The sequence below is a fragment of the Canis aureus genome, chromosome 13 (assembly GCF_053574225.1).
Source record: "Canis aureus isolate CA01 chromosome 13, VMU_Caureus_v.1.0, whole genome shotgun sequence".
NCBI lineage: Eukaryota > Metazoa > Chordata > Mammalia > Carnivora > Canidae > Canis > Canis aureus.
The window spans coordinates 8,780,207-8,807,468 of record NC_135623.1 but is presented as its reverse complement, the minus strand read 5'-3'; the positions used below and the strand labels follow the sequence as shown (position 1 = coordinate 8,807,468).

The window sequence follows — 27,262 nt, the reverse complement described above, 5'->3', positions numbered from 1 at the left end:
AGTAGAGGGGCAGGAAGGTGTGTCCTGAGCACGGGCCTTGTTTCCTCATCTCTGCAATGCCACTCACTACCCCCATAGTTGGAGGCGGTATTGCCCCCATTCTACAGGTGAGGAAAATGAGGCTCAGAGAGGCCCAATAAGGGGTTAAGGCCCACTCTGTCTGATTTCAAGGGCTGATCTTTCTAGGCTCTTCCTGGCATGGCCTCACCTGGCTACTGCCAAGAACCCAGCAGTGACCAAGTTCTTGGCAGGCACCCCCGCCTTTGGAGGGGACTGCTTCACTGGGAGTTCCTGGTAAAATGAAGGGTTCCTGGAAAGGCCTCCGGTAACAGGCAGTCACTACCCCACTGGACTTGGGGATCACCCAGTCTCCCAGCCTCCCCCGCTCCACCGCCCCCAACCCCTCCAGGTAAGGATGGAAGGTACGGTGGCTTGCTCAAGGTCATACATGAGGGGGTGGGACAGGTGGGATTGACCACCCCTGCCCCTGGGCACTGACTCATGGCAGCTGCTGTGGGAAAGCCACTGCCAGTCTTTCAGCCTTGTCTTTCCCACCCAGGCAATGGGTAGGATCGCTCCGGCCTATCTGCCTGGGCCTGGAGCCAGGGGACGGGGAAAAAGCTGAACGCAGCGCATCACCAGGGCGCCTCGCCCTGTTCCGGTGCCAGCAGCTCACACGGGGCATCCCGCCCGCGGGCAGAGCCTCTCCGGTTCTCAGGGGGCCAGGCCAGGCTCCCAGGCCGCTCAAATCCCCGCGCCCGCACACGCAGGGTGACCACCGGCTCCCTTTGCCCAGGACTACCTCCGCTTGAGCAGTCCCCGTCCTGCATCCTGGGAACCCCTTGGTCCTGGGCAAACTGGGACAGCTGCTCCCCGGGGCCCCAACACCAAGGTCAAGTTCACTGCATTCAAAAATGTTCTAAGCGAAAAAAAAAAATGTTCTAAGCGAATACAATCCACGAAGTCAGGAACAAATGAGCAACAGTTGGGTCCGGGAGGCGGGAGAGGTGACTGCTGTCCTCCTGTTACAGAGGAGAAACTGAGGCCCAGAGCGCTTCAGCTTTCAGGTTGCTCATCCTTTCTTTTCACCGGCACCAGGTTTCCTCTAAACTGTCCCCTGAGTCTTTTGAGCTGGTCCCTGGGGTGGGAGCTGCGGGGCAAAGAAGAGGTGGTCAGTGAATTCCACCCCTCCTCAGTTTGGGGGTGGAGGGGACGCTGAGATGGCCCCGGGCGGGGCGGGCCAGGGGAGGCTGCTGTGTTTGCAGAGCCTCGAGGGGAGGCTGCTGTGTTTGCAGAGCCTCGAGGCCCCTGCTGGGCCCGGCGGCTTCTGAGCTCACTGCCGCACCCTGGGCTCTGCCGTCACTCGGTCTTCAGTTTCCTCGTCCGTCAAGGGGGCATGAAACACAAACGTGCGGCTCCTCGCGTGGCTGTTGCAGGTTCAATGAGATCACGCATCGAAAGCGCTTCACATTCGTGCCTGGCCCGGGGGCAGCGCCCCAGAAATGCCAGCTGCTACCATTTTTCTTCCTCGGGGTCACAGGCACGAAGGGTGTATCCCCCGCGTGGCGGCGCGGACCCCGTCGCTTCTCTGTGCCTCAGTCTCCACGCCTGTAGAATGGGGTTTTGCCCGCCTTCGGGGTTGTGGGTATTGGCGCTGGGGCTGGCACAGGACGGCCACCGAGGCCATCCGCCTCGCCCCCCTGAGCTGGGTCCCGCCGAGCGCCGAGCGCCGTTGCCCGCGACGCGGAGGACGCGGCGGTGGAAGGTGAGCGGATGCGCGGGGCGGGTGCGTGGAGGGCCCCCGCGTTGGCGCCAGGGCACCTCCCGGCTCTGCCCGCCCGGGGCGCGGGGCGCGGGGCGCGGGGCGCGGGGCGCGGGGCGCGGGCGGATGGGAGGGGCCGCGAGCGCGCGGGCGACGGGGCGGCTCCGCGGCCTCCCGGGCCCCCGCCCCCGCCCCCGCCCCCGCCCCGGGCCGAGGCCCCGGCCGTTCCCACGCTCGGCCTGGGCCGGGGGCGTTCTCGGGCGGCGTGGCCGCGCGGGCCTCGGCGGCGGAGGCCGGGCTGTAATTAGCGTAATTGCGCGGCTCCCCGCGGGCGGCAGCTCCGGACCCCGCTGGGCCGCGCCGGCGGCGGGGCTGGGGGGGGCGGGGGGGAGGGCAGGGTCAGGTAGAGGAGGGGGGAGGGGGGAGGGGGGAGGAGGAGGGACAGGGAGCCAGGGGCCGGGGGCTCCCCCCGACGCAGCGCGACCCGAGGAGGGGCTGGGGGACGGGGTGGGGGGCGTGCAGGGCCCGGGGGCTCCCCCCACCGCGGCGCGGCCGGAGGAGGGGCTGGGGGGGCTGGAGGCGCTGGCGGGGGAGACGCGGGAAGGGGCGACCGCCAGCCTCCACCGAGCCGGCCGGGAGAGGGGGCTCCGACACGGATCCTGATCCGCCCAGCAGTGTGACAGGTGCGCGTTCGAGGCCCAGAGGGGTGAAGCGACTGTGCCCAAGGTGACGCGGCGGGCGGGTGCGCCTGTGCCTCAGAGAGGAGGGAAGTGAAGACTCCGTGCGCGGCCAATGCTCCTTGGCTCCCGGAGTACCTGGAGTCTACTGCACCTTGCCTTCCAACCCTAAAGCCCATCCCTGATCCTTCGGTTCTTGGCAGCCCTGCTCATAACCCCAGATCCTTACCACTGATACAAACCACACGGAATCCTTCTGGAAAAGGCAGGTTAAAAAGAAACAATCCATTTCAAGCTCTCATCTCCTATCCTAAAACCAACCCAAACCTTAACCTAGCTCACACCTAACTCCCGAGTTAATCTTGACCTTGGCCCCCTGCCCAACTCTCCAACCTTCTCTCCCCACCACTGTTCCCACCCCCCCACCTCCAAGTAGCCTCCTTTGAAGGTCTACTAAAGTCTCCTGAAGCTTATTTCAAAGCCTCTGGACCTTTGTACATGCTGTGGCCCCCCCCAATTGGAACATCCTTCTCCTGGGGCCACTGGGTGACCTCTCACCTGTCACATCAATGGTAAGCCGTTTGGGTTTCCACTCCCCACCCGTGCTATCTTTTCCCCTGGCCAGGCTTTCCAGAGACTCTGAGATCTCAGAGGATAGGGTTCAAGTCAGCTGGAAGTAGAAATTGGGAGGAAAAACAATTAATTGCCTGTGACTAATTGAATGAATGAGCAAGTAAGGAAGCGAATGAATGAGGAATGAATGAGTGAATGAGTTATTGAATAAGCAAGTGAAGAGCTATCCTGAGCCTGAATCCTTAACTCTCTCCTTAGCCCTGACTCCTTTCCTGAGAAGGGAATGACTGAAAGACCAAGGGAGTCCCCCTCTTCCCGCAAGGAGCTCCAGATTGTTCATTCTATGTATGTGTGCACATGTGCGTGTACGCGTTGGCGCCCAGGACTTTGAATCAGATAAGCCTGGGGCCCACTCCTGGCCATCGTGTTTATCAGCTGGGTGACCTGGGCAAGTGACTTCACCTCTCTGGGCCTCCATTTGCTGGTCTAGCAATAAAACCCTCCATGGAGAATGCCCCTGCCTCCTACCCCCACCCTGACTCTTTGCCTGTGGCAGGGTCAGTGTTTGGTGCCACAAGAACACAGTCCTTGAAGGCAAGTGACACCAGCGAGGGTAGACAGCTGGGCTGCAGGGAAGGGAGACAGCCCCCTGGGTGGGGTGGGAGGCTTCACAGAAGATGTGAGAATCAGTCAGTTTGCTGCTGGGCAAGTCCTGGCAGAGGCAGCTGCTTGTTCAAAGACACCAAGCGGGGAACAAAGGTTGCTCTATTATTGCTGGAGGACAAAGTGGGAGGTGGGGGGTGGTGGCAGAGATTGGGGCTGGTGAGGGTGGTAGTGTCTGGATCAGGAAAAGCCTTGAGGGGCCTTTGGCTGCCGAACTGTATCTTGGAGGCAATAGGGAGCCATTGCAGATGTGAGCAGGGAGGGATGGTTAGATCTGGGCTAAAGCAAGATCACACTGAGCAGCAGTGTGGAGGACAGCATGGAGGTGACCATGGTGGGAAGCAGGGACGCATTGAGTGCCTACTATGTGCCAGGCACCGTTCTAAATGCTTATCTCTTTTAATTCATTCAACCCCCCAACACCCATACACAGTAGGTGCTCTTGGAATCTTCTAGAAATACCACCTGGGGATTAAAGTCTCCCATGTTTCCATCTCCAGCCTGCACCTCCGCACCGTTGGACCCATATGCCTAATAGTCCATAGGTTTCTCTGCTGGACCTCTAACTAGAACCCTCACCTTCCCATGTCTGAAAACTCTCTTCCCAAAGCTGCTCCTCTCAGCCTTCCCCATCTCAGTAAATGGCAGTATCATCCTTGAAGTTGCTCAGGCTAAAATATTGGAAGTCATCCTTGTCCACCCTCTCCCCGCCTTTCCCCCAGTCCTTATATCCCACCCATCTGCGGGTCTTGTGCATCCTGACTTCGGCACATGTCCTCGGTCTGAGCACGTCCCTACTGCGGCCAGCTGGGCTGAGCCCCGTTTCTTGCCTGGATTACTGCTGGTGGCCCCGTTTCTGACGGGTCTCGGGGCCTTCCACCAACCCCCGGCCCTGGCTCCTCCAGCTGATTCTTCACACAGCAGCCAGTATGACCTTCAAATAGAAAGTCTGATTGGGAGGAACCGGGGGGGGGGGGGGGAGTCAGTGGTTGAGCATCTGCCTTCGGCTCAGGGGGTGATCCTGGGGTCCTAGGATCGAGTCCCACATCGGGCTCCCCGCAGGGAGCCTGCTTCTCCCTCTGCCTGTGTCTCTGCCTCTCTCTCTCTGTGTCTGTCATGAATGAATGAATGAATGAATGAATAAACAAATAAATAAATAATTGAAAGAAAGAAAGTCCAATGGGGTTCCTGCTCTGCTCAGATCTGTCCCTTCAAAGTCAAGGTGGCAACAAATAGACAAATAGCAGGGAGTCCCTCTCTGCCCAGCTTCGTTTAGGATTTCTTCCCTACTCCACCCCTGTCACTCTACTCCAGCCACACCGACTTCTTTGCCAGTCCTCCAACACGCCAAGTATCTGTTCCCCTCAGAATTCTGCAGTCGCTCTTCCCTCCAGGTGGAATGCCATCTCCCCAGGTGCCCATGTGGTTTACTCCTTCGGATTTCTGCTCGACCATGACCTTCTCAGTGGGATCTATTAATGGGACATTAGTTGCCCTATTTAAAGTCAAAACCCTCTTCCCCCCTATGCAGGTGTTCCCTATCCCTTTCCCTGTGTGTTTATAGCACATATCACCATAGGAAACATTATATATATATATGTATATGTGTATATATGTGTATATATACATAAAAAATATATACATATATATTGTTTATACATGTGTATACATTGTATTTGTATATTTGTATACATATTTGTATATACAAATATATATTTTTATATATACACATATACACACATATATGTATATGTGTATATATAAAAATATATATACACATGTATATGTGTGTATATATAAGTATATTATATATTAAATGTATACATATATGTATATATGTATATATACATTATATATACACTATTATATAAATACATTATATATAATATAGAATATACATATTATATATACTTTATATATGTATATGTGTATATATAAATATATATATTGTTGTTGTTTATTGCCTTGCTCTCCTTCTGTCCCCACTCCCCCAAACTAGAATATAAGCTCCACGAGGACAGGGATTTTTGTTTATTTGCTTCACTGCCGTACCCCCAGAGCCTAGAATTTTATATGCGGCCAAATAAATTGTTTTGAACGTCAAATTGGAATCTCCACTTTACAGGTGAAGAAACTGAGGCCCAAAGGGGTTAAGTAGTTTGCTTGACATCGCACATTAGTAAGTGACTGGGCTGGGATGAGGAGACCAGAATCTGGGCAGTGATAGCAGAGAGAGGGGACTGGAGGATGGATGACAACAGAGGCTTCCAGATGGGCTCGGGTGATGGGGCCAGAGCCTGTGAACTGACTGCTGTACTGGCAGGGAAACCTGATATTGTGGGACCGCTCAGGGTTGACATGAAGGTTAAACTAGTCTGGAATTGACAACACATTGTATAGATAGCAAAAAAAAAAAAAAAAAAAAGATTTTTCTTGCAAAGCTATCCCATGAATTTTTAATTCCCGGCAATTGTCCTGTCCTTCTTCACCCTTGACACGGAGGCATCTACTGCTTCTTAGCGGAGGCAGATTCAGCAGCTGACAAGAACCTAATCCTCAGCCTGACTTTTTAAGTGGATATTTTGAAAGAGTAGAACAGACATAGAGTTTCAGAATCCAGAATTTCAGAGTTTAAAGAGCGACACCCTTGGGAGGGATAGAGAATTTTTCTAAATGTCTCCCCCCCACCCCCAAACCCGTCTCAACTTCCTTTTACATGTTAAGACCTGGAATCTGGCCAAACGGAGCACAGACTTTTCACTCTGAGCCCTGGAAGAAGGGAAAGTATGAGGTATGGCAGTGATTCTCAAATTTGAGTGTGCATCACGATCACCTGCTGGGTTTAGTCCAATGTGGATAGGTGGTCCCAGCCCCAGTAACTCCCACATTGGTCAGGCCTGAGAATTTGCATGCCACAAGTTCCCAGGTGATGTTGACCACATGTCAGGGGTGCTCTTAGCCACCACACACAGCAGCCTGTGGAGCTCACCCCTTCCAGGATGCAGGTATGGAGAGGGGAAGGCAACAGAGGGTTTCCAGGACCCCAGGAGATAGGGGTGTATAAATGCTTGGGAGGACTGTGGGCCAGAGAGAGCTGGGGTCAAAGGAGAGGGTGTGGAAGCTGTGACCAGGAGCAGTCACAGGGCAGTGGGTGCCTGGGTACCTGGCCCGAGGACCAGTGGGATGTATGCATCAGCACAGCTATAGAGGGCGGACACCCAAGAGAAGAGATGGGCCTGGGGGCATCTGTGGGACCACAGACCCCCTTCCCACCCTGAGGTTACTCAGGCCTTCCCTCCATCTTCCCTCTCTGATGTTACCCACGAGAAGGAAAAAAGGGAGTGAAAAATCCTGAAAGATTGAGCATTTTATCCTAAAGAACCCAAGTGAACCCAGAATAGCACAGTTTAGAATTTCTTGCCAAAACTCTATTGATTAATCCTTCTGCTCCTGTGAGGGCACGGGGACGTGGCCCCACAGCTGCAACAAGGTGGTTAAGAACACAGGCTGTGGAGTCACTTAGTGGCGATGCAGCCCTGGGTGGGAGACGCTTTCCGAGTGCAGGCTGAAGACGGAAATGTCCTCCACTTAGGGGATTGAGAGGTTTCAGAGAAATCTTGCGTGTGGTAGAATGTGCAGAGCCAGGGCCTGGCACAGAGTAAAGATGCAATAAATGGTACTTACTGTTATTATGGGTTGAAAAGATTCTTTCTCTCCAATTTGCCCTTCTCTTTTCCTCCTTCCTCAAACGCTTTCTGGCACCTCCTATGCTCTGAATTAGATTTTGCCCTACAAGGAGGAATCAGGCAGCTGAGACAGTCACAGACTGTGGGCTGAATGCTATGTTGGGGTATACCCAGGACACTGGGGGATCAGAAGAAGCCTCCTGGGGGCACCAGGGTGGCTCAGCAGGTGAGCATCTGCCTTCAGTTCAGGTCGTGATCCCAGGGTCCCGGGATCGAGTCCCACATTAGGTTCCCTGTGGGGAGCCTGCATCTCCCTCTGCCCCTCTCTGTGTGTTTCTCATGAATAAATGAATGAATGAATGAATGAATGAATAAATAAATAAATAAATGACAAGGCTTCCTGGAGGATGGGAGGGATAGCTTATTTAGCTCGGTTTGTAGAAGCTGGTGACAAATCAAAAAAAGATGTTTTAAAGAATAATAATCCTTGGGAAGGAAAAGTAAAAATGATAAATTCCTCCCTTAGGGTTCAGAAATACATTTCTAATGTACAGCAGTTTATAATGGGAGGCAGGAGAGCACAGTAGATAGAAATGACTTGGAATCTAGATTTTGAGGTTTAACAAACTGAGTGGCCTTGGGCCAGTTACTTAATCCCTCTGATCCTCAGTTTTCCTTATCTGTCAAATGAGACTAAAGATGCCTATGTGATCCATGGGTCAGCCATCGGGATCAAAGGAGGGCAGCCCAGGCAAGGAAACTGGGATGTATTTATTTGCTCATCAACTCCAAGTTCAGGTCAGGAAGGTGGGTCAGGGCAGTTTCCTCTCCACCTGCACCCAATGCAAGGCTGCCGCTTGGCATTCTGGATCTTGATGAACCAATGATCATCTATCTTCTCCACTAGCCTGGGTGCTGCTTGGAGACTGATCCCAGCTGTTCAGGGTGTCCACTTTGGAAAATAAATAGTTTGGCATCATAAATAGAGCTGAAGACCACCTGCCTTTTATTTTTTATTTTTTTTATTATTTTTTTAAAATTTATTTTATGATAGTCACAGAGAGAGAGAGGCAGAGACACAGGCAGAGGGAGAAGCAGGCTCCATGCACCGGGAGCCCGATGTGGGACTCGATCCCGGGTCTCCAGGATCGCGCCCTGGGCCAAAGGCAGGCGCCAAACCGCTGCGCCACCCAGGGATCCCCCACCTGCCTTTTAACATGGGTTCCTTGATATTTAGAGAAACCCCCGCATTGGGAGGTATGTACGGAAATGTTCATAGCAGCATGTTCATAACAGCAACAAACAAACAAACAAACAAACAAACAAAAAACAACCCTGGAACATCCCAAATATCCACCAGGAGAAGAATGCATGAATGATTGTGGTGTGTCCTACAGTGGAACGGAACACAGCAGTGAAAACAAATGACTGGCAGTTCATGACGTCCAGGAGCCTGAGGATGATAATGTTGAACACAAAAAGCAAGTCGCAGCAGGATTCACTCACTATGATCCCTACCTATAGTTCACAAATAGGCAAAAGTATGTGGGGTTTTTTTGTGTGTGTGATAGAAACACATATGGGAATATAATTTTTAGGATAAGGAATGACAAACACAATTCAGAATAGTGGTTTCTTCTGTCCTGAAGGAGGGAAGGCCCCAGGGCAGGAAGGACACGTGGGTAGCAGAAAGGTGGCTGGGTAGGCGGAGGGGTGCAGGAGTCACCTCCGCTCCCTCACCTTTATGGTCTATATGTGCATTATAAAATTTTTTTCTGTACTTACACAATACTTAATACAACAGGGCAAAATCTCAACTAAGAAGCTCCACAGGGAGGGACCCATGGGGGCAGGGAGGATACAAATGGCTCAGAAGAGGAGCCCCTGGGGCTGCAGGACTGTGGGTCTCTAGGACCTGCTCGTGGAGAGTGGGGCATGTCTCCCTCTCCAGGACTTTTCCCATCGTGGTGTTTCCAGGATCCATTATCATCACAGGACTCAGATTTCCCTTCCCAAGTCCCTCCATGCAGGAAACATAGGGCCCCAGGTTAGGGAGGGAAGAAAACAGATGTTCATCCGCTGATGAAGAGGCTTCTGAGTTCTGCATCAGGGTCCTGTGGATTTTCTTGCTTTCGGGGCATCATGGGACCATCGGAAAGAGTCAACAAGATGAGGCCTGGAGAGCCCCCAAATGGAGCTCCGGTGCCCAGCAAGTGCTCAATAAATTTCAATTCAGAGAAAGGAAATAGGCCTTAGTTGGATTCCCTGCTCCCTGCAGGGGGGGCCTTAGAGGTGGGGCCAGAAGAATCCTTGGGATCCTGGCTCCTCTGGCTGGGAAAGCCAAGTTCAAGTCACCAGATTTTATTTACAGTGCCTGTCACCCATTCACCGAGGGGGGCATTTGACAGGATGAGCACTGGGTGTTATTCTGTATGTTGGCAAATTGAACACCAATAAAAAATAAATTTATTATTTAAAAAAAAAGATTTTATTTACAAAGCTCCTCAAGAGCTCAGCAGCCTGGCATAGTTGAGATAGGGGGCATATTCTATGGGGGTGTTCCCTTGTGGTTGGGGAACCTCTCTGGTGGGAGGTTTCGGGTGGCACCCAGCCTCAGGTGCTCCCCTCTGGGAGCTGCAGCCTTTCTCACACCGGGAGCCTGGTTCTGGATTCCAGAGGGGGTGTGGTGGGGGGTCGGAATCAGGAGCAGCTGCCAGCACTCAGGGCTCTAACAGAGGAAACCCCGACTCCCCGCAGCCGTGGGCCCCGGGCAGGTCCCCTTCTCCTTCCGTGAGTCTCAGATTCCTCAGTGGTGAAGTCGGTGTTGAAATGCCCTCCTCACAGGGCAGCTGTGAGGGATGAGAATGGCTATAAAGTGCTGAGGACAGTGGCCCCCCCAGTCCCGGGGCTGGAGCCTGGTTTCTTCCTCTTCCTCCTTCTCCTCCTCTTCCTCCTCCTTCTCCTCTTCCTCCTCCTCCTCCTCCTCCTCCTCCTCTTCTTCTTCTTCTTCTTCTTCAAAATATTTTATTTATTTATTCAGGAGAGACACAGAGAGAGGCAGAGACATGGGCAGAGGGAGAAGCAGGCTCCCTGCGGGGAGCTCAATGCGGGGACTTGATCCCAGGACCCCAGGATCATGATCTGAGCCAAAGGCAGCTCAACTGCTGAGCCACCCAGGTGTCCCCGAGCCTGGAGGTTTCTTGATCAGAGCCAATGAGGGGGCTCAGACTCTGACCCTTGAACCTCCCTCTCTCCCCCTCCTCCATCATCTGTCCTGCCTTCCCCCTTCCCTTCCCCCCACCACCCCTCAGCTTCTATCTCTCCTTCCCCTGTCTCTCCCTGCTCTCATCTCCTCCAGTTTAGTGGCCTTCAGGGACATACCTTTGTCCTCCTAGGGGCCCCACCCTGCCAACAGGAGGTTTTGAGACTGAATGTTCCCGGGGCTGGGTGCAGTGAGATGAGCTTCTCCACCACTGGCTTGATGCCCACGCCCTGCCCGTGCCACTCCTGGTCAAGGTTACCCTCACTCCACCTAACCGTGGCCCGGCCAAGGCCTGTGCCTGGCTGACTTTGAAGCATGTTGACTTGGGCTATGGGTGCCAGCCAACTAATTGCTTCTGCTGTGGTCCATCCCATGTTTCTCTGTGCCAGCCCGTTGAGTTTCCTGGTCCACAGGCAAACATCAGGCTGTAAGCACTCCTACAGGGGTTATGTGAGGCCCAAATGAGCTGACGCATGCGAAGGGCTTAGAACAAAGCCAGGGTCGTGTCAGTGACAGCTGTTAGGCAGCTTCTTCCATATTCTGTCATAAAGCTGCATGTAGTTCTGAGTCACCTTGATAAGAATCAAAGCTCCTCACTCGATTTCTGGAATTAAGTCAATCGCAGATGGAGAATTCCTTGGATTCAAGGGAGGCCGGATGCCAAGATGAGACCCTGTGATACCATCACCAACACCCTCTACGTGTCTTCTTCCCCCCAAGGAAACCATGACAATTTGCCAGGGTGAATGTACTTGGGGGAGAGGGAAAAATCCAGATCTTTGGGATATCTGAGTCCTGAGTTTAATATAGTCCCTGGGGACACAGGGCCACTGTAAGGGAGCCCGGTCTTCTCACCACCCCACCACCATGCTGCTCCCTGATGACACCATGCTGATGAGATTCAGTGACACTCTAGGTCACCTGTTAAGATATATGCATGCCTGGGTAGGAGATGCAGACCACAGACATTCAGGGGCTGGTACCTCGTGATGCTTCCGGAAATCTAGAAGTACCTTATGATGCTTCTGGAAACATGTCAAGTTTGCTGCATTGTGACCGCCCGCCTCCCCTGCCAAAGAAGGAGCACGGCATTTGGTGGGCCTATGGAATTTGGCGGCATGGTTTTCCATATTTGGGTAAGTTATTCCTACCCGTTTGCCAAGTTATCCACAAGGCTTCCCCTTGGAGTAGGGCCCAGAGGAAGAGAAGTTTCCAGGTGGCGTAGGCTGTGGCGCAGGCAGCTGAGGCAGATGGGTCTATTGACTCAGCACACACGGTGGTGCTCAATGAGGGTGAGCGTGTTAGGATGTGGTGTGGGATCCTATGGCAAGCCCTGGTTGGAAGAATCACAGGGAAGGCGCTTGGTTGTTGTGTTGTTGTTTCAAACAGTGCTACTGAGGTATTACATCCGCGCTGAATAAAACGGCGTGTATTTAATATGTGGAATCATAGAAGTTTTGATTCATGTGTGTACTGTGAAACCATCACCATAATCAAGCAAATGAACAAATTCATTACCCCCAAAAGATCCCTCCTGCCCTTCTGTAATCCCTCCCTCCAGCCTTTTTCTCTGTCCCCAGGCAACTACCAATGCATTTTCCAATTTTGAAACGTTTATTAAAATGGGATCACCCAGTCAGTACCCTTTAGGTCTGGCTTTTTTTTCCACTCAGGATAATTATGTGTAGATTTCTCCAACTGGTTGCGGCCCCTTCTTTTTTTCTTACTGCATAGTATCCTTTGTATGGATATACCAGGTTGCTTACCCACTTGTCTGCTGATGGACAGTTGGGTTTCCAGCTTTTGGCTCTTATATTTAAAGCTGCTTGGGCAGCCCGAGTGGCTCAGTGGTTTAGCACCACCTTCAGCCCAGGGCCTGATCCTGGAGCCTCAGGATCGAGTCCCACATCCCATGTCGGGCTCCCTGTGGGGATCCTGCTTCTCCCTCTGCCTGTGTCTCTGCCTCTCTCTGTGTCTCTCATGAATAAATAAATAAAATCTTAAAAAAATAAAAAAATTAATAAAAAAATAAAGCTGCTCGTGAACATTCAGGTATAAATCTCGTATGGACATATTCCTTGGAACTGGAATGATCAGGTCATATGGTAGGTAGATGTTTACATTTTTGTTAAATGGCCAAACTGTTGCCCAAAGTGGTTATAGCATCTTATATGCCCAGAAGTGTTGTAGGGGAGTCGCAGTACCTCCTCATTTCTACTAACCCTTGCTATAGGTCAGTCTTTTTAGCTTTACCCACTCTGACATGTCCTGGCATCTCACTGTGGATTTAATTTGTATTCCCCTAATGACTAATAATGTTGGGTATCTTTTATGTGCTTGTTTGTGATCCATATATCTTATTTGGGGAAGTGTCTCCTCAAATAGTTTGTCCATTTTTTTTTTTTTAAGTAGGCTCCATGCCCAGTGTGAAGCCCAATGCAGGGCTCTAACTCATGACCATGAAATGTCCACAATAGCCAAACTGTGGAAGGAGCCTCGGTGTCCATCGAAAGATGAATGGATAAAGAAGATGTGGTTTATGTATACAATGGAATATTCCTCAGCCATTAGAAATGACAAATACCCACCATTTGCTTCAACGTGGATGGAACTGGAGGGTATTATGCTGAGTGAAGTAAGTCAATCGGAGAAGGACAAACATTATATGTTCTCATTCATTGGGGGAATATAAATAATAGTGAAAGAGAATAGAAGGGAAGGGAGAAGAAATGTGTGGGAAATATCAGAAAGGGAGACAGAACATGAAGACTCCTAATTCTGGGAAAGGAACTAGGGGTGGTGGAAGGGGAGGAGGGCGGGGGGTGGGGGTGACTGGGTGACGGGCACTGAGGGGGGCACTTGACGGGATGAGCACTGGGTGTTATTCTGTATGTTGGCAAATTGAACACCAATAAAAAATAAATTTATTATTAAAAAAAAGATCTGAGGTGAGATCAAGAGTCAGACACTTAATTAAGTTTTGAATCCTTTATAATTTTGAATCCAAGTTCTTTATTGACTGTATCATTTGCAAATATTTTCTCTTAGGCTATAGACTGTCTTTTTCATTCTCCTAAGAGTGTATTTCAGAGAGCAGACACTTTTATTGTTTAGGAAGTCCAGTTTATTGATTTCTTTCTTTTATGGATTATGCTTTTGGTGTTGTAGCTATGAAATCGTTGCCTAAGCCAGGACCACAGAATTTTCCCCTATGTTTCTTCTATATATTTTATATACATTTATATACATTTAGGTGCATGAATCTACTTTGAGTTACTTTTTACTTGTGATGCAAATGGTAGATTGGAGGGTATGTGTATGTGTGTGAGTGAGGGTGGGTATGTGTGTTTTAACGTACGGATGAGCACTTGTTCTAGCACCATATGTGGAAAAGACGATCTTTTCTCCATGGATGTCTTGTGTATCTTTCTCAAAAATTGGTTGTATTTATATGTGTATTTTTGGACTCTATGTTCTGCTCTAATAGTGCATTTGTCTGGCTTTACACCGATACCACACTATCTCGATTACTGTGGCTTACTTTGAAATGAAGACATAACTGATACCTTTATCATACCTTTTTTTATGAAAAAAAAAGGGAAATCTTTGTGTATGCATATATGTGTGTGTATATATTTTTTTTAATTCATTTTTTCGAAGAGGTACACTTGCTAAGAAAGAACTTTTATTTCCCTCAGAAAGTGAGTGCTTACATGCAGCTTTCCCTGGCCCCACCCTTTCCCATCTCTAGGTGCTGTTGATCAAGGCCGAGGGAGATAGAACTAACACCTCCCATCCTCTAGAGACAGTATTTTTTAAAATATGTCTTGAGATCACACTTAGCTTTGTAGTGAGCTTACTGTTGATTCATTTAAAGCTTGCTATCAACTAAGATTTCTTTTTCTGTCCAAAATGATCCTGCTAAGCCAGATCAAGTCAAACCCTCTGTAGTGAGCAATGTACATGTTATAATACATGATTTTTGATTAATCATTATGTGTCAAGCCTCATGCTAGGTATTTTACATTAATAAGTTATTATTATGGCTACCACATACTGAACACTTTTAGTATGTGTCAGACATTGTGCCACACATTTGTTTTTATTTATTTTTTTTATTTTTTTATTTTTAAAATTTTTATTTATTTATGATAGTCACAGAGAGAGAGAGAGAGGCAGAGACACAGGCAGAGGGAGAAGCAGGCTCCATGCACTGGGAGCCCGACGTGGGATTCGATCCTGGGTCTTCAGGATCGTGCCCTGGGCCAAAGGCAGGCGCCAAACCGCTGCACCACCCAGGGATCCCGACACACATTTGTTTTTAATGCTATGGGAATTTATTGGCTAATGGAACTTAAATGTCTAGGAATTGTAGGGCTTCAGGCACAGTTTGATCAGGCCTCAAGCTCTGAACATTTGCATACTTCATTCAAGCCTTACAACAACCATTTTATTAGTCCCACCTTTTTGTTGAAGACCCTGTGGCTTTTAGAAATGACATCACTTTCCCAAGGTCATCAGCCAGAAGAGACATCAAGGTCTCGAGGAACAAATGAACAAATTTCTGTCAGTGGCACCACAGGCCTCCCAGTCACCCAGGCCTGAAGCCCAACCAGCCCGACACCTGGGTGCTCATAAGCTCTGCTGATTCTCCCTGAAGGGTCCCCCTGACTTCTTAGTCTGGGCTTCCCAGCCCTCCCCAGGTTGGCCTGAGCCCACTCAATTGCGTCCTGGGGACCCCTCCTCCTGCTGGCCTGCACTCTCCACTGCGTAGGTGGTAAGTCGACAGATAAGTGAGGAATGGGACCTGGATCTGCCTGTCTCCAAAGCGGGGCTATTCCCTCTGTGCTCTTGGGAGAAAAGTCTTGTGCATGAGTAGTCTGGGGCCAGTCCTCCAGCCCGGGCATGATGACCCCTGTGTAAAGGACTTTTAAAGTTATAACGCACTGATCACATGTAAGGGGGGGGGGTCAGTACTGTCACGATTGCACGACTGCCACTGCCTGGCTTGCCAAATCTAATTTGGGAGGCCGTAGACTGGCTTCACTGTATCCGTGATTGATTTGGTTACATGAAACAGAAGCCCACTCCAGCTCCTTTAAGCACCAAGTGTAATTCAGTATGAGGAGTCAGGGCTATCTCACAGATCTCAAGGGCAGGCGGGTCACACAAGGACCTCACTCCTGGGGCTGGCAAGCCATCAGGGTGGAAAGCTCTCTGGGACTGCCCAGCTTCTACCCTCCAGCCGCCCCCGCTTTTCTCAGCCCACTGGCTTCCTTCCTTTCTCTTAGATGAGCATTCTAAGCAGGTCTCCTCTGCGCCTATCCGTTACCTTGCCTGGCCTTGGCCTGGGCCTCACTGTCTGGGCTCTCCTCATCCTAATTGTAAAGTTTGGGAATGTGATTGGCCCAGCCTGGCCCCTGAAGTGGTTCCCTCTGAGGCAGGTGCCCGCCTCTGGCCAGTCAGCTGGATGAGGAGGAGCTGATGCCTAAATGGGCCTCAGTCACCTTCCCGGCCCACGCTGGGGTCAAGTAGACACGGACTAAGCAGGTACCCAAGAAGGAGCCTACGTCCCTTTGGCCTGTCCTGGGGATGAGGAGGAGGCCAGCTGGGTCATTTTTCTGCCTCACCATTTCTCAGTGCCAAGCATCATCAAGGGTAAGATTAATCTATCAGAGATCCCAGCGCCTCCGGAAACTCCAGAAGATTCTGGGAAGTGAAGTATGTATGGCTTGTGCTTTGGGGGCTGTTTCAGGCTCCTGGGGACTTGCCTACTTGTTTTTCTTAGTCCCTGAAGGGTGGCTTACAGACCAATCCCGAGGGATTTCCTGTCTTGCCTCCTGAGTCACTGCCCAGAAACATGACAGATAAACCTGTGGCTTTTGACCAGTTACTTCTCCCGCTGATCCCATCTGGTCTCTGTGTTTTTCTTTGCTGGGTGTGGCTCTTTGAACCATAGACTTCTAGAAGGTCAGGACTGGAAGGCCATTGCATCCAAATGCCATCCACCTCTCAAATAGGGAAATTGAGACACAGAAGAGGAGAGGTGAATAAATGCAAAGACACCCAAGGGTGGTCCGGGAGGGGATTTCAGCGAGTGTGTGAACAAACATGATGTTGCTCTCACGGCTGTGTTTAAAAAAACTCCACGATTGCCTGGGCTATGGCTAAAGTCACTGAAGTAAAATAAAGACAAACATGAAATAAATAAGTTTGTAATTTATTTATTTTTAAAGATTTATTTATTTATTCATGAGAGACACAGAGAGAGAGGCAGAGACACAGGCAGAGGGAGAAGCAGGCTCCATGCAGGGAGCCCGATGTGGGACTTGATCCTGGACCCCGGGATCACACTCCGAGCCAAAGGCAGATGCTCAACCTGATGAGCCACCCAGGAGTCCCTAAGTTTGTAATTTTTATTGGAGAAGGCAAAGCTGTTTGCCTTGGCACTATGGCATGAGTGAAGTTTAGGAAACACTGCATTGATGAATAAGTGAGTGAACGAACAGATGAATGAATGAATGCATGGATAATGGACAACAGTGGACTCTTGGGTTTCATTTCCTTATAGACTCAGAATCACTGCCCAGTTCTTGCCTTTTAGGTCAAAGGCACCAGCCTAGCCTCGCAGGTACCGTGCCTCTTACCATATGGGACAACACTGTTTACCATGCTGGTCTCACTGCTCAGATCAACAAATTCTAGCTTCGGGGGCAACTGACTCTACCTTCCAAGGTGGGTGTCTTAGGGTCTGGTGGCCCAGCTGCTTTGGGGGATTTGTCCTTAATCTTATAGCAGGGAGGGTCTTGAGGAACCAGATGGGGTCTTTGGCTTCCCCTCGGGATCCCTAAATGCCAGCTCTCCTTCTTGGCAAAACCCTGGGCCTGAGCCAGGCCTGAGTAATGGAGGGGAAACCACCCTGGATGGAAGTGGGAAGGCCTAAGTGACCTTGGGCAAGTCCCTACCCTCCTGCACTGGTCTCAGATGCTTCCTCTGATAAACAGAGTTTAACTCCACTTCATCGGTCTGTTCACCCAATAAACCATCTACTGAACTCCAACTACATTCCTGGCATTTGCTTGGCACATGGGCAGACAAACAGAGGACTCAGACTCAGCGCCTCGAATAACCTGGTCAGGTGGGCTGGGGGAGAAGGAACGTAGTTTGGTTCCGTGCCAGGTGGCGTGGACAACCCCCACCAGACCTGGGATCCCCAGAGCGTGTCTGTCCAGGGAGAGGAATACGTGATTGACTTGGCAAGATTACAGGGCTGCACCCAGAAAGGTGTTGGACCTTGAAGTGAAGGGCAGCCCTGGCCCAGCTCCAGACTGGAATCAAGCAGATCCGGGTTTCAGTCCCTAGCAAACACCAATCAGAGCCAGTAGTTTCATTCTCTAGGCCTCAAGTGTCTCCTGTTATCAAAGGAGGATGATGCCCCCAAGCTCCTTAGGACTTAGGAGGTCCCATGAGATGGTAGAAATATGGCAAGAGCGTGGCACAAAGGCTGGCACATAGCATGTGTGGGCCCATCGTCCAAGCAGGCGCTGGAGGAGCCGGATGCCTGCCCCTCCTCTGGGACAGGACACACCCGCCCCTTGCCTCCCTTGGCTGCCTCCCAGGGGCAGGCTTTCTGGCTAAGGCCCTCCCATCTCTTGAAGATTTGCCCCAGCTCTCTCTTGATCCCATAAGTGCTATGGTGGGCTTTCCTCCTCCCAGGCTACAGCCCTTCCCACCCCGGACCTCTCTACTTTCCCCAATCTGACAGTGACCTTCGTACGTGCCTGAGCCAGGGAGGAGACCGGCAGGGCTGGAGCCCCGGGGTGGGGGGACCCCTCTGCGGGGAGAGCCTGGAAGGCTGCAGATTCCTCCAGCAGTGGGGCGGCACTGGAGCTGCCTCCTCTTGCCCTACAGCTTGCGGAGGACAGAGTGATACCCTTCCTCCGTCTCGGAGGCAGGACTGGCTGGCTTCCTAGAAGGCTCCAGGACAGGCCCAGCGTCAGACGCACCCAGGGGAGGCAGGAGGAACCTGCTGGTGGTGGGAGCACACGGCGTCCTGGAGCTCCAGGGCAGCAGTGCAAGGACAGGTTCGCCCACATTCTTGGCAGGCCCCGGGGATTGCAAAGCACTTTCTGTTTTTGTCACCATCTGCCAGTCCCTTACTCTGCCAAGGCCACAGTGCATCAGGCTTTGCAGAGCACCCAGCCCATCCAACTGTAGTCTGCGTTCTTTACAGCGTGACAGATGCGTATCCCTGGCTCTGTTTTACAGATGAGGAAACTGAGGCCCCAAGAGGAAGAATCACACGTGCAAACTCAGGTGGGCTGATGGAAAGGGATTAACATTTCATCCAGAACATGCTACACGCCGGCCCCGTTCTGTACAAGCACCATGCCTCCTTTCACCAGCCCAGCAAGATGCCCTGTTCATGTTTTCCCCATTGACAGACGAGCAGACCAAAACCCAAACTGGTGAAGGCGCATGCTTGGGGTCCCAGAACTAGTAAGCCCAGAGCCAGGATGTGAACGTCGCTCTGCCGGGCTCCAGGTCCCGTTGTGCTCATCTCCCCTCCACGGTAAAGGCAAGGAAGTGGAGACCCAGAAAGGCTCCAGCTGGGCCAAGGTCGCACCGCTGGCAAGTGGCGAAGCTTGCTTTCCACCCGGATCTACCTCCAGAACCCCTGCCTTTCCCGTGAAACTATATTGTCTCAATAACTTGTTTTGTGAGTAACTGGCTGATAGCAAATGGCCACAAATATGACTCAAAGATATAAAGACCCAGGACAGAAAGGAACATGAGGTTTTTAAAAAAATATTTTATTTTTTTATTCTTGAGAAACACCGAGAGAGAGAGGCAGAGACAGAGGCAGAGGGAGAAGCAGGCTCCATGCAGGGAGCCCTATGCGGGACTCGATCCCAGGACCCCGGGATCACGACCTGAGCCCAAGGCAGATGCTCAACCGCTGAGCCACCCAGGTGCCCCAGGACGTCCTTGTTTTTAAGAAATACATATTGAAGGATTTAGGGGTAAAGAGGTAGCGTGTCTGTAACTTTTAACTGTTTCAGAAAAACCTATAGATGCCCTGCAGAAAAACACACAGAAGGGTAAAGCAGAAGTGTTAAAATGTTAACATTTGGGGAATTGGGGTGAAGGGTATCTTGGAATTCTTTGCACTATTCTTGTAATTTTTCTACAAATGATGTCAGAAGCACGAAGCAAGTGTAAATTAAAAAAAAATGATTCTTGTTCGGGGCGGGGGAGAAAGTCGATTCAGGATCCAAACTCTCTCTCGGAATTACTCCCTCTCTTGGTGGAGCCCGCTCCCCACCCCTCCAGATGACATCTGCTAGCAGAGCCTTCTGGGACACCTGGGGCCTTGGGCTTGGACTTGCCAGCCCTGCCCTGTTGGGTCTCCGGTGTCAGCTTCACTCCCCATCACTTCTCTGCTGGCATAACCGGTCCAGCCTGGCTCTGGGTCCTGAGTGTGCGTGGCTCCCGAGCAGTCAAGGCCTCTGATGTCCAGGCTGTCCCCTCCGAGCCCTTCTCATCCTGACCCCAAGCCTCTCACCATCCATGTCTTATCAATGCTTGGATACGCCCCCACTGGAAACTTCTGATGCTTACCATGACCCACAAAGGCCTTGGGGGAGTCTGGCCCTCTAGGCGTCAGTCCCATAGGGAAAATGGAAATCACACTGGGTGTTTTAAGAGAGAAATCTTAATACTAGGACTTGGCCTGACAGTATTGGACAAGCGGAAAAGCAAACGGTGAGCTGTCTGAGGCGTAATTGCAGGAAACAGAGCTGCTCCTCGGGATGGGAGGACAGAGGGAGAAGCTGAGATTATTAGAACCTAGAGACTGGAGCCCCGACCCTGGTGAGGGCACACCTGTGGCAGGTGCTGCAGCTGCCAGCCGGGCCACAGGGAGGCTGCTTCTGGGAAGGTGAAGACCAGTTGTTTCTGGGTCTAGTTGCCAGGGTGAAGGGCTGTTGGGTGGTGATGTTGCCCCAAAGGACTAGCCAGCAAAACCTCAAGTCCTCTGCCCTGCATCCCGTCTTGTGCCCCTATGGACACAACCTACCATGGAAACGTGTCTCAAGACAGAAGAGAAGAGGTGGGTTTGGGGTTAAGAGCTAATAGTGTCATGGGAAGGGGTGGCAAGGGGGGGTGTCGCTGGGCAGAGAGACTGTGAGGTCCTCTCCCTAGATACACCTCACTGTCGTTGCCCCAGCACGGCTCCCACGTCCCTCTATGAGGGGACGTCCCCTCCAGCACCAGGAGGAAGCCTCTCGGCCCTGGGGTCGGCTTCCACGGGGTGTTCACCCTGGGCAGAAGATTCGAGAAGCAGGCTCCAGCCTCCAATCCCACGCTCTTGCTCTTCTCAACCCAGACAGGAAGAGCTCCCTGTCTGACTTGAGAGGAACGGCCTACTGTCTGCCTAGAGGGAAACTTTCATGCGCTGGGTCGACCAAGTTTTATTTGAAGTTTTACACGAACGTTTACTTAAAGAGAAGATTTTAGAGTTCTGGAAAAAAAATTTTTTTTTTTCTCCTATGTATGTTGACTCTTGCAATTGAATGCCTGGCCCTTCAAAGCAATTTTGCTTCGGACTCTTTCAAGAGTCCAATTTGACATTCAGCGGCGAACAATGACTTCTTTCTCCAAGCCTGTTCTCCACCACCCCCTCAGACAATGAGTGAAGGGCCATTAAACAGCAAGAAACATTTGGGCGAAGAAAAAAAAAACCCTCAATTTAAAAATTCCCAATATTATCCTGCTCCAATAACACAAATTGAGTACTAACTATGCGCTTGGCGCCACGCTGAGCACGACAGCCAGCATCCTATTTGTCCTCTCAACAACCCTCTGGGGAAAGTACAAAGGTTTCTATGACTTCAGAGCCTGAGTTTTTTTTCCCCCACTGTGCTCCACCGCCCTTCTGGGGCCAGTTCTATCCTTTCACCTTATGGAAAAACAGAGACGAGGAAGGGGCTGAGCAGACCAGTAATGAACACAGGTTCTGGAACAGTTCAGCCTTGGGCAAGTCCCTGAACCTCACTTTATATGAAGTGGGGGCGTTGTAAGGATTTGAAGATAACCCATGGGAAGTTTTTTGGCACAGGCCTTACCAAACAACAGGTATGTGATAAATGGCAATACCGTTTCTACTGCTACTGGTAAAAACAATAATAAACAATGTTTACTGACTGGTTTTTAGGTCTGGCACAGGGCTGAGCACTTTACATGTGTTACATGTGTTAATTATTATTTTTTTAAAGATTTTATTTATTTATTCATGAGAGAGAGAGAGAGAGAGAGGCAGAGACACAGGCAGAGGGAGAAGTAGGCCCCATGCAAGGAGCCTGGTGTGGGACTCGATCCCGGGTCTCCAGGATCAGATCTTGGGCTGAAGGCAGTGCTGAGCCGCTGAGCCACCCGGGCTGCCCCTTTGTTCATTATTTTAATGCCCATGATCTTCCTCCATTCATGCTGGGATGCTCTCCCTCCATCCGCCCAGCCCGATTGGGAAACCTCACAGTTTCCGTGTTGTTCGAGCTGGGTGCCCTTCCCCCGGCCTGTGCATCCATTGGGATGGTTGGAGACGTCTATGCAGCCCATGGTGTTTTGTCAGTGGTCTTCCTTTCATTCAGCTCTCTGCGGGTTGTGTCGATGGCAGTTCCCAGTCTTCGTGAGGATGACCCCTTCTGTTGTGTAAATGAGAAATCTGAAGGCTTTGTGATTTTGTTATTCCTTTGGTCATTTTTTTTTTTTGGTCCTATTATTTTAGATTTAGCCAAGAGTCACCAGAATGGTACAGAGAGTTCACCAGCTTCCCTGAATGTGACATCATGTTTCATATCCATGGCACATCCATCAAAACTAAGACATTGATGTTGGACAACGCTACTAACTACAGATTTTATTTGGATTTCACCAGTTTTTCCACTAGTGTCTCTTCTCGGTTCCAGGATCCCATTGAGGTTCCCGCACTGCATTTGGTCACCACCATGTCTCCTTAGGCTCTTTCACTCTGTGACCGTTTCTTTCTTTGTTTGTGTTTTAGGACCCTGGCTTTCGAAGAGCACTGGTCGGGTCTGCTGTAGGATGCTCCTGAGGCTTTGTTCCAGGTTTCTTATGATTAGAACCAGGTTGTGGATTAAGGAGAATGTCACAGAGGTGGGGTGGCCTTCTTGCGTGCTATCCGGGGGTATATGATAGCTACCTGTCTTGTTGCTGCCGATGTTAACCTTAATCACTTGGCTAGTGTAATGTCTGCCAGGTTTCTCCACTGTAAAATTGCTATTTTTTTCTTTTTTTCTTTTCCATACTCTAGAAGTGAGTCACTAAGTCTGGTCCTGGGAGTGGGGAGGTTGAGTAAGAATTAAGCTTTGCTTCCCAGAGGGAAAAGTATCAAAGAATCTATGGACATCTTTTTTTTTTTTTTAAGATGTATGTTTTTATTCATGAGAGAGAGAGAGAGAGGCAGAGACACAGGCAGAGGAAGAAGCAGGATCCATGCAGGGAGCCCAGTGTGGGACTCGATCCTGGATCCCAGGATCACCTCCTGAGCAGAAGGCAGACAGACGCTCAACTGCTGAGCCACCCAGCTGTCCCTAAGGACATCTTTTAAAGCCTCTATGGTGATTAACATTTTAAGATCCTTTTGAGGCTAGGCAGATATTTTATTTCTCCTTAAAATTTCCCCTACTGTTGCACATGCATCAGTGACCTTGCCTGTGGCAGTTAGCTACGTGCTGTAGAAGAATACTTTTAACATAAAAAAAAAAAAAACCCACCATGGTATCCATTGTTTGTGAAAATTTATAATGTCAATAAGCTATTGTGAAATCAGTTTTTATACTGTATAAACCACAATAAAATCTACACAGTCTAGCTGGATTTAAAACATATTGTATTCATGGGTGACTCAGAGTTGGGACCCACCACTGAGGCCACATTGGTTTGGAATTATTGAAATACTTCTGCCCTCATTGGTAAATACTGACTGCTTCCACCCTATTCCAAGTCCCACCCTCCCTGAGTCTTTGGTGATTTCTCCTCATGTCTCCACAGTTAAAAAAAAAAAAAAATCTAAACTCTCCAGACATTTCAGTTATGAGTACACATTGAAATTTGCTATAATCTCACTGCAAGGGGAAAAGTCTCCAGCAGGGCAATTAGAAGATTCACCCAAGGGAGAGACATTTTGTGGGCAAAGAAAAAGACTAGAATAATTTTTGTTAGATTAGTGAGAAAAAGAGAATATTGCCTAATGGTCAGTAAAGCGGGAGCATGGGCTTTGGAAATGAGTTTGGGGATGATTTTATGGATTTGACACCATTCCGCAACTGAAGCGCTCATTTTTGCCACAGGACTGGAGCCCTCCTCACCCTTCATCCCCAGCTCGCGGCTCGGAACCTTCCATTCTGTGCTGGACTGACTCGGAAATACTTTGAAGAGAACGCAAGTTTTGCATATATACACAAGACCTGTTGAATAATCAGCCTGCAGTACACTTCAGGTACAGTTTGATCCGCCTCAGAGAAAGCGGGCTTTTGATCCAAAAAAGAGCTAGTTTTGAAAACCAGTATAAAATAAAAGTCCTGGAATAGTCTAGCATCTGACAATTTACCAAGCCTCACTTTTTATAAATTAGGGGTGTTTTGAGGATTTGAGATAACGGAGGGGAAGTTTTTAGCACTGTGCCTGAAAAATAATTTGATAAATGGGAAGGCTCTTCATAACAATGATAAATATCCATTGACCAGTTACTATGTCAGGCACAGGGCTCAACAGTTTACATGTATTATTTATTTTAATCCCCACAATAACTATGAGTTAGATGCTTTTAGTATCACCCCCACTTTACAGGTGATGAAATCCAGTCTCAGAGAATTCAAAAAACACATCTCAAGTTCACACAGAAAGTTGATGGAGCTGAGGTTCAAGCCCAGGCAGCCCGACATCAATGGCTCCACGATAAACACACAGCACGCACGGGTGCTCACTAATACCTGGCAATAGCTCGAAAGCCTTCCAGAATTCTATAGCCCTCAGGTTGGGAGCTTCTGCTGCAGACTACACAGAGACCTTTGGCTTTTTATGAAATATTTCTGACATCAGCAGGCTTTGGTACTTATTTTTATAACTTTATAGCGAGAGGAAGACAGATAAAAAGGCACAGAGATTCACGCAGTTACCCAGAACAAACATGGAATAAGACACTTGGCAGGCAGAGTGTAACTGTTTAGAAACAGTCATTGGGCAATGCTTCACCCCACAAACACTGTCTTGGGGTGCCCATTGGAGAATGACTATCCAGTCATCCATTTTTTAAAAAGATCTTATTTTGTTTGAGAGAGAGAGAGAGAGAGTCAGTGAAAGAGAGAAAAAAAAAAAAAAACAAAAACCACGAGCGGAGGGCAGGGCAGAGGGGGAAGCAGACTCCCCGCTGAGCAGGGAGCCCAATGCGCACTTGATTCCAGGACCCTGGGATCATGACCCGAGCCAAAGGCAGACGCTTAACCATCTGAGCCACCCAGGTGCCCCAGTCACCATTTCTTAGATCTCACAAAACTTCCTAAAAAGTCTGAAGGGAACAAACCACGTGCAACCCTCCTCACAAACAACAACAAAAATGGGGCTTCTCCTTAATAAAAATAAAAGTGGGGGGTGATCTGCTGAAAACTGTTTTCTGCTTTAGCATAAAAGATGCCAAAACTTTCCTCTGGTCTCTCCTCCAGAGGGTGAAAAGGGATGGAAGGGCTTTCCTCCAGGACCCACCCCTGGTCCACCCCCACAGGTGAACTGTTTTGAGTTTCTAAGTTCTGGCCGTGCTTCGGGGCAATTCAACATCTCTTCTAAAAGGAGTTACCCGGATATTTGGGACCTGGGACTGAGAATGAAGCGCTGGCTCCGACAGTGGGTGACCTGGGACCCTAACAGGCAAGGCCCACAGGTGACTGGGCCCCGTCTGGTTGGTGTAGGGGGAGTGGTGCCCACAGCCCCTCACTGCTTGGGGCAGGGGCAGGAGAGCCCCTGGGCAGCTGGAGTGCAGCATCAGAGTGGCAGGGACAGAGGCATCACATGACCGCCTCTAGACTTTGAAACTCTTGTCCCCACCTTGGGAGTTAAAGTCAAGTAGGTTCACTTCTCTCAGATTTTAGAAGCTTCGGCTATTCTTGAAAGGCCCAAAGTGGTCAGAGTGGCAGGGGGGTAAGGCACGGCCCACAAGAGGTGATCCTGGGCTCTCTGCTCATCCAGGTGCTCGAGTCAGCAGGTGCTTGAGACCGTTTATATTCAACTTGGATAAAACATTTTAATACCCTGCGAGTTTGTTCCCAGTTTCAGAAGTATACAATGGCCTCCTGCTACATCCACCCCGCCACCACCTCCAGGGGAGGATGAGTGCTGGAATGGGGACTTGGCAAGACTCAGCACTCCTGGTCACCGAGTTTTTCTGGTCCCCATCACCCATCCGTGCTTAATTCACGGGAACCCACAAAGCCCCTTTGTGTGGGGCCAGCCGGAGCCTGGGCAGTTGGAAGGGCCTGGGCTGGCGCTGTCCTCGGAGTTAGCAGACAGAGGTACATCTACTGATGAGGCTGAAGCCAGAAAAAACAGGTCTAGGAGGAAAAATAACCTGCCACCAAAAAGCGCCAGTCTTATGGAAGAGGAGTATCGCATTTGACGATCACTCAGGCAACACAACGGGACTTTCATTATTCATTGTTTCAAGACAAAAGATCTTTCTGTTCTGCTTCATACTGAACCATTTTTAAATTACCTGGAGATGGAAACCAGTTTTGAGAACCCTAGGAACAACGTCTGTTGGTAGCTTGCACCCACCTGTAACCAGGGCTTAGCTCTTCAGCCAAGACGGCCAAGGCTAATCCAAATCCCTCAAGAAGGCACAGCGAATAAACCCAATTTTGCTGAAGATTTCACCGGAAGATGGAAGACAGGGTGACATTGGGCACCCCAGAGCACAACTTACACAAATGCTGATCAGACTCCTCCTACCCCAGAAATTTCCATCTTCGCTTCTGGCTTCCGTCTCCTGTTGCCCCCTCGCCCCTGCCCAGCACCCAACTCCCTGGTCCTCATCTTCCCTTCTCCTCACCCCCCACCTCTCCCCAGCTCCCCAACCCCCAACCCCCTTCCCCCGCCTCTCGGCAGAGCAATGTAGAGGTGGCCTAGCTCCCCCCACTGTGCCAGCATCACCCCTCCCAGCAAATAGAAGCCCCTCTTTCCGGAGCTTGAGCATCTACTCTCCTTGGTTTGGGTTGTGGGGCACATAGAGAAATAATTTCTCCCTGTTATGGAAGCTTTTTCTATTCCCTTTGACATCAGTAAACAAAAATACCATTTATCCGTCTGCCAAATCTTCGAACATGAACTCAGTCTGTAGAATTCCAAGGCAGAAGACAGTGGTGAGAGAGGCAAGGCTGGAGAATCAAGTGACAATGCGCTTCTGCGGGGCGGGCTCCCGGCTTTGGTCTGGTGGCCTGGCTTCAGCCTCGGGTGGGGCCTCATTCAGCTGTGTCCCAGGACTGGCACCTGGTTAGGTGTCAACAAATGTTTGATGGGCAAATGCTCTCGGGTACGCCACCTCACTTCTCGGCCTCAGTTTGGTCATTTG

The 27,262-nt window shown here is 50.3% G+C and overlaps 1 long non-coding RNA gene across 4 annotated transcripts; it reads left to right on the top strand.

The window, feature by feature from the left end:
• The first annotated feature begins 1,708 nt into the window (after positions 1 to 1,708).
• On the top strand, positions 1,709 to 26,992 carry LOC144281784 (uncharacterized). Of its 4 annotated transcripts, XR_013350180.1 has the most exons (6): positions 1,709 to 1,765; positions 17,228 to 17,358; positions 18,892 to 18,939; positions 22,685 to 22,797; positions 23,994 to 24,142; positions 25,885 to 26,992. It is a non-coding gene; the product is annotated as an uncharacterized LOC144281784 (long non-coding RNA). The 4 variants fall into 4 exon arrangements; XR_013350178.1 differs by having other exon boundaries at positions 23,994 to 26,992; XR_013350179.1 differs by lacking the exon at positions 1,709 to 1,765 and adding an exon at positions 15,434 to 16,281 and having other exon boundaries at positions 23,994 to 26,992.
• Positions 26,993 to 27,262: the final 270 nt, after the last annotated feature.